Genomic DNA, 5,000 nt, shown 5'->3' with positions numbered 1-5,000 from the left:
GTAATAATTAAATTTCACAAACACATTAACAACCCACCCATATTATGAAGTGCTCTGAAAATACATGTTCAAAATAGGAACCTCACTTTCTAGTCAGTTCTTTAATTCCCGAATGAGTTAAGGGGAGGATGCAGTGAATGGTGAAGAAAGGTGGATGGGTGGTCAATGATATAGGATTTGGAGGGAAGGTAGGAGTGAGTAGGTGATGACTGGCTGTACTGAAAGTGATGAAGTGGATGAGTAGGTTGAATAGTGCAAGGTGAAGGATATATGTAATGTATAGGGAAAGTGAAAGATGTACAGTGAGTGGGACAAGTTAAGAGAAAGAAATTGAGGCAAGAGAGAGAGATAATTTAATAGCACAGAAGCCTGATCAAAGAAAAATGTATGTGGAGATGGAAAATGCTAGCAATGAAGGATGGATATCAAGTAAAGTAGTTCAGGGTAATAAGAAAGATAACTGGTATTACAGAAAAGGATGATGAAATATACAATTCTGCTCTCATTTAATAACAGCAGCAGAATATTTCAGTTATGCATGTGATAGAGGGATAACTGATAATGTGATGAAGGGGTGGTAGGGAAGTAAATTGGTTGAGAGGCCCAGTTTAGCTGACAATGCAGGTTTCCTCAAGCACCACAATTTACCAATCATTCCAATCCTTTGTCGTCATCTCCATGAATTCAAGTCCTGAAATCAGCCTACACTATTATATCCCGTGCCTTCCTGCATCTCCAACTTCCAAAGCCTTGCCTATATTAAGTGACTGGCATATCTTTATACAGCTGTCCACATCCATTCACTTCACATATCCATATCAGCACAGTCTGCTCCCTGGCATACTACAATTTATTCTTGTTATGCTCCACATTTCTCTCAACACACTCTACTCCATTATTCATACACACTGATGCTTCACATCCAACAGAACATGATAACTTCATTTCTTTCTAGTCTAAGCATTTCCTCTACATTTAGCACCCATGTCTCACTACCATATGGCACTACAGTTCATACACACAATCATCATATAATCTGAGAAGAAATCTATTATCAACAACAGGAATAGCTCACTAATCTTTTCATCGTTTACCATGCATGATGGTCCTTGAGGTTTTTTAGTTTAAATCTGAAATCACTAACTGCTAACCTATGTTAGGTTGTACACTCTCCACCAAGAAAGACTTTGCATTTACATTTTAGAACATCTATCTTCTGGTGCTCTTCTTCTGTGAGATGGACAACCATCTTTAACCATTTGAGATCACTAATAAGCGGTCAATGCATTCATTGCCTTCCATGCAAAGGAAATTCCTGCCAATTTGTTTTGATTGTGAACCATCAGTTGTTTTAAAGCTTTTAACAATATTGAAAAGCACTTCTTCCCTACCAGAATTTTGAAATTTTGTTAACATGAGGGAATCAATTTGTGGACATGGTAAGTATTTTTCATTTGCCATTCTAAACTATACCTTTAACATCTGAATGGTCCCAATATTTGGCATTTAGTAATCAAATCCATCATCTTTCTCCTTTTTAAGTAGAAAACACTGGCTGAGAGATCCTGCCAGTGAATGTACGTTTGGCTCAGAAAAATCTCTTTTTATTTGGAGTAACAGGTACAGGTAATGAAGTGTTTTGGATGGCCAAAATGGCAAAGATATGTCATGGCATTAGGTGTTCATTTTTGAGTATCAAGAGCTACCAGTAAAACTTGATAGAAGAATACAAGAGACCAAACTCTCCTCTCTCTCTTCATTATTATTGACTACATATCATAAACACATATGAAAGTCAGCTCTAGGCTTTTTCTAATGAGTTTTAATGCTGTGCATAATCTTTCAGACTGCGTATTATTGAATATGTCAACTACAAACTGGTGGGAGAATGTTTGGCTTTGATTAAATGGTTAAAGGAACTATTTCAAATTATGCAATGACAGTGAGAGTTCATTAATGAGAGATTGTAACTCCAAGGCAGGCTTCAACTCTCAGACATACTTGAAACTTCTGACATAGCTGTTGTTTGCAAAGATTGTCTTTTTTTCTATTTCCTATTCATTCAGTTTCATTTTTCTTTTTATTCTTTCCTTTAAGTTTACACTCACATACCTTTTGGCATACATATTAGAGAGTGCAAAATCATTTGCATCTTTTTTATCTAGCACTTTCGTATTTAAAATCATATATTTTTTAAATTTCTTTTTAACTTACAATTCATCATCATCATCATCATCCTCATTTAACGTCCGCTTTCCATGCTAGCATGGGTTGGACGGTTCAACTGGAGTCTGGGGAGCCCGAAGGCTGCACCAGGCCAGTCAGATCTGGCAGTGTTTCTACAGCTGGATGCCCTTCCTAACGCCAACCACTCCGAGAGTGTAGTGGGTGATTTTATGTGCCACCGACACAGGTGCCAGACGAGGCTGGCGAACGGCCACACTCGGATGGTGTATTATTTTATAAATTGCTAATAAAAATGTAAACAACTTTTGGCCATGTAATTTGAAGTCACACCCACAAAACTCAACTTCCATTAAACTAAAAGGAATTAAAAATGGAATGACAAACAATGAAAGAGAGGGGAAAGAAGTTGAAATAAAATAAGAGGTCGTAATAATATGAGAGAGAGAGAGAGGCAGAAACAGTAAGAGAAGTTTTCAGAAATTAGAACAATAGGAATCAGAGAACTGCGATGGAAAGAGAAAAGGAAACAGAGATGAAAGAAGTGCTTAATGTGTTAGAGAAAAATAAAGACAGATCGAGAGAGAGAGAGAGAGAGAGAGAGAGAGAGAGAGACTGAACAAAGCAAAACTTTCAATGATGAGGAATAAAATAGTAAAACACAAGGATTCAGTAATGGGAGATAATCAAGCAATGGCTACACACACACACACATTCTTAGATATGAGTGCACATGAGAGAGAGGGAAAAGGAGAGTCACCAATGAGTACAACGATAAATTTAGCACATAGGGTCAACTCAGCTCAAGTTGGTTCCCTTCTATTGAACATAAGATTGACTGTCATAGCAACTCAGGTATGCTGATGACCACATACTTATAGATGGATCTGTTGTAGAATGGGAGAAGTACCATCACACAATCATCATTTAATATCTGCCTTCCATGCTGGCATGGGTGCTATGTGTTGGAGAAAACCTTGAAGTAAAAGGCCTCAAAGTAAATATAGCAAAGATGAAAGTATTACTAAAAAAAAAAAGTAAAATAAACTCTACTTCCCTCAGAGAAAGGGATTCTTTCAATATCAATGCAAAACAATGTACCAGTGTAAACTATGAACTTTCAAAGAGTGCTGTGAAATCATAGGTAGACGAAGACAGAGAGCAGGTTTTAAATATGGCAGGTGCACAGGGGTAATAAACACAAAGTGCACAATGTAAATAGATTTTCTCAAATGTTCCTTTGTTACCAAGGTATTCTAATAAGCAGTGAAGGCCGATGAAGGATTTATCTTTCAGGATGAAAGAATAATTGCATGTAACTTATGTATAAATTGTGATGCTGCACAATAAAGAGAAGTAGACTGTGAATGCAGAGGATTTGTGAAGATCAGCAAGAAATGAAGCAAACATACTCCACTAGATGTGTTATGTCCATGTGCATGAACAATGGAGTATAAATGAGCTGAAAAGAAAACTAGATTTAAGAAGAATCTGATGTAATAAGAGAAAAGACTGTGCTTTGTATGGGGGAGTGATGCATATGGAGATAACAACTGTGTAGAGAGTACTGGTGATGGAACCTGCAAAAGAGGGAGAACCAGGAAGACAACAGAGGAAGTGGTGAAAACTGATCTCACAGAGGAGAGGACGTAATACCAAGATATTTGGCAGCATGTAATACTAGAGAAGCCTTCCCACCTGTGCAAGCATGGCAAAACAGACATTAAAAATAGTTGTAGTGATTGAAACTGGAAGCTGTGCATATGTGTGTGCATGCACAAGCATGCACTTTTGAGGTTCCCGCTCAATATGTTCTAGTGCTGTCTATAACAGCTCCCTCATATGTCATACTCTCATTTCCTTATCACCCATCCTTTCATTACTCATCTCCCATCATTCATTCTCTCTTCTATATGTTGAAATATTTTGTAATTAAGCAACGCATTCATCACTATGCCTCCCACAAGCCACTTAGCATTTATAACTCCCACTAATGAATTGCCCACCTCCACTACTCTTACTATCCATCATGGTAACTGCAATGAATTTGCCTTTAGAAGTTATAATATGTCACAAACATATTTTAACTAACCGAAATTTCATTCATTCCTAATTACTGTTTGGTGCCAATGCTGTTATTTTTATCCCAACCAAGCAGTCCACTGGTGCAACAGAGCTAGTTTTGAATCTGCATAGGATAGCTTTTTTCAGTGTTTCCCATTGAGGAAGGCTAAAGAGTCAGAAATGCACATTTCTGGGAATCCACTAGAAGTAAGCACTGGGAAAATATGCTGTTTTTACACTTTTTACCATAGGAGAGAATTTTTTCTCCATGGTACTGCAGTGAATTGCCTTAGAATTTAAATATTTCACAGACATATTTTAACTAACCTAGAGTTTGTTATTCCTATTCATTGCTTGGTACTATATATATATATATATATATATATATATATATATAATATATATATATATATATATATATACCAATATATGATCAATAAGTATCCAGACTGTTGCCATAGTACAAAGCTAAGCACAGAGAGAGAGTAAAGCTGCTAGGCACAGATGGACCTTGAACTCTGCTGTGCATATGTGCATTAAGTTTTATGTTCTGTTCATTTCCACTGTTTACAGTAGTGGTGGAAGGAAGGTGTGAGCCTGTGATCACCACACTGACAATGACAGAGAAAACTGAGCAGAGAATCCGCATCAAATTTGCCAAAGGCTTGGCAATCCTCCTCAGAGGCCAATGCAAAGTTTTTTTATTCTCAACACAATCAAGGACATCTTGTGCAACTGAAACCCAAGTGTCT

At 37.1% G+C, this 5,000-nt stretch overlaps 1 protein-coding gene and 1 long non-coding RNA gene across 8 annotated transcripts in view; both read right to left on the bottom strand.

Annotated features, from left to right (window-relative positions):
• Positions 1-5,000, bottom strand: part of LOC115219553 (serine/threonine-protein kinase OSR1) — a 249,692-nt gene that overhangs the window by 95,121 nt on the left and 149,571 nt on the right. The window lies entirely within an intron of this gene.
• LOC118762655 overlaps positions 1-5,000 on the bottom strand; it is an 18,592-nt gene that overhangs the window by 8,576 nt on the left and 5,016 nt on the right. The window lies entirely within an intron of this gene.

This window comes from Octopus sinensis, linkage group LG1 (assembly GCF_006345805.1).
Source record: "Octopus sinensis linkage group LG1, ASM634580v1, whole genome shotgun sequence".
Taxonomy (NCBI): domain Eukaryota; kingdom Metazoa; phylum Mollusca; class Cephalopoda; order Octopoda; family Octopodidae; genus Octopus; species Octopus sinensis.
This window is presented reverse-complemented; position numbering and strand designations above follow the sequence as displayed.